Source organism: Mus pahari, chromosome 4 (genome assembly GCF_900095145.1).
Source record: "Mus pahari chromosome 4, PAHARI_EIJ_v1.1, whole genome shotgun sequence".
NCBI lineage: Eukaryota > Metazoa > Chordata > Mammalia > Rodentia > Muridae > Mus > Mus pahari.
This window is the reverse complement of record NC_034593.1, coordinates 109839373-109842081: the sequence shown is the minus strand read 5'-3', so window position 1 is coordinate 109842081 and position 2709 is coordinate 109839373.

Genomic DNA, 2709 nt, shown 5'->3' with positions numbered 1-2709 from the left:
TCTTTTTTTTTTTTTAACTATTTTTTCTTTAAAGATTTATTTATTTATTACATGTAAGTACAGTGACATACTTCCCTCAGCAAGACTGCACTTCCTACACCTCCTGAAAATCCAAACACCCGAGTCTCTGGGAGACATTGCTTCTTCAAACCACCACAGATGTATTAAATGAGTTTTCATTTTGCAACTTAATGATGGATGGGACATCAGAGCATAACCTCATTGTAAGTTGAGGAATCTCATTACATTTATATTGACTGTTTTTTTGTTTGTTTGGTTGGTTGGTTTTGGTTTTGGTTTTGGTTTTTCAAGACAGGGTTTCTCTGTATAGCCCTGGCTGTCCTGGAACTCTCTTTGAGGACCAGGCTGGCCTCGAACTCAGAAATCTGCCTGCCTCTGCCTCCCGAGTGCTGGGATTAAAGGCATGTACCACCACTGCCCGACTGATTTTTGTTTTTGTTTTTTCTTAAATAATCTATTTATTTTTATTTTATATGCATTGGTGCTTTGCCTGCATGTATATCTGTGTGAAGATATCAAATTCAACTGGAACTGGAGTTGCAGACAGTTGTGAGCTGCCACGTGGGTGCTGGGATTTGAACTCAGGACCTCTGGAAAAGCAGTCAGTGCTCTTAATCTATAAGCCATCTCTCCAGCCCCGACAAGTGTTCTTAATGTGAAACAAAATCTGTATATAACCTGGAGACTCCCTCCCAATTCCCATCAGTAGAGCGCTTGCCTGGCATGGAGAAATGCTAGAGTTCAATGCCCAGCACAGGACACTAAGCAAAATAAAACATCAAAACCTACTTCAAACCCTACGTTCACGAAGAACATTACAAACTGTGTGGAGGCTGGGGATGGCAGGGTGTGGCAGCACAGACTTTAATACCAGCACTTGGCAGGCAGAGACAGATGGATCTCTGTGAGTTTAAGGCTAGCCTGAGCTACACAGTGAGATGGCCCCCTCTCCCATCTCAAACAAGCAAACAAACAAACAAGCAACTGCATTGGAGCGGGGGAGATGGCTATGGGGAAAAAGTGTTTGCCGCAAAGGTATGAAGACCTGAGTTCAGATCCCCGGCATCCATGGAAAGCTATGCGCAATGATACCCCAGCATCTGTAACCATGGTGCATCCTAAGGTAAATGATGCAGATGGGAGCATCCTCAGATGCCTAGGATCCAGCTAGCCTGGCATTTGCAGTGGCAGGCAACAGAAGACCCACTCGAGATTGTCCTCTGACCTGTGTGCATGTGCCTGGGCATGCTCCTACTCCTGCTCACATATATGAACAGGCAAGTACAAAGGCACACATGGATGTACAGAGGCAGACAGACTGACTGACAGCCTGACAGACTGACACATACACACAAGGATTAAAAAAAATAACTGCATGAATACTTTAAAACACAGACTAGAAAGTATGTAATCCTATTAGGTAGGCAAGAATTAAATTGCTTCCCCCTCTGTGCCCTCACCAATCGTTAACTCCTTTCTCACTGAAGAAACACACTGCCCCGACATCCGTGATAATTATTTTCTTGCTCTGGGAAAGTAAGTCTTCAAGGAGATTTTGCTGTTGTTCTTAGTAGGTTCTTGGCACTTTTGTGACATTTCCCTTGTGTTAAAGGCACACCATCCAAAGGGAGGGAAGTTATCTTTTGGAATCCTTGAGATAAGATAATACCTTAGTGAAGTCCACCAGGCCTGCTTAGCAACAATGTTTAGAAAAGGAGGGTATCGCCCGCTCAAAGCACTAACAGTCGGTGTCCCGGTAGAAGTGGCTCCTCAGAATTATGTCCTGTCAATATTTAACAAGACAGTCACATTTGTCCAAAGTCTGCTACTGATGGTAGACACACAAGAAATGTCTGTATCAGCAGTTAAGAGCACTGGCTACTCTTGCAAAGGACTCAGGTTAGGTTCCCAGCACACACACACACCCAGTAGTATACAACTACCTGTAACTCAGTTCCAGGGCCTTGAGACCTTGGGTGTCTGGCCTCTCCTGACTCTTTATGCACACGGTGCACACATACACACAGACAAAACATTCATACACATTAGAGAAAGATAGAAGGAAAGAAAGAAGGAAGGAAGGAAGGAAGGAAGGAAGGAAAGTATAAAAACAAAAACAAAACTTAAATAGAAGAGGAATGTACTACTAAATGTTGCCTGTTCATGGTCTCATGTATCCTAGGCTGGCTCACAATTTACTATGAAACCAAAGATGATGTTCAACTCATAACCCTCTTGCCTCTACCTCCTGAGTGCTGGAACTGTTGTCCCTCTGCGTACTGGAGACAGAACCCAGGGCTTTATGAATAGGCTTTATGCTAAACAAGCACTTTATCCACTGAGCTACCTCCCAAGCCCTGGTGGCCTACTTTTGAGTGGCCTTGGCTTACAGTGGTTCTAAATCCCTTTAGTTGATAAAAATCCACAGTCTTTAGTTTTCGATAATGTTTCCTAACATCTGCCTGCCAATCTGGGTCCCTACTTTATGCATCTCCCAGTCTGATTAAAAAATATGACCACTGACATATCCATGCTCCCCATGGTTTATTCAGCCTGATTTCTTATAGAACCCAGGACCACCAGCCCAGGAATGGCACCACTCACAATGGGCTGGGCCCTTTCCTATCAATCACTAATTAAGAAAACATTCTATAGACTTGCCTACAGCCAGATCTTTTTTTTTTTTTT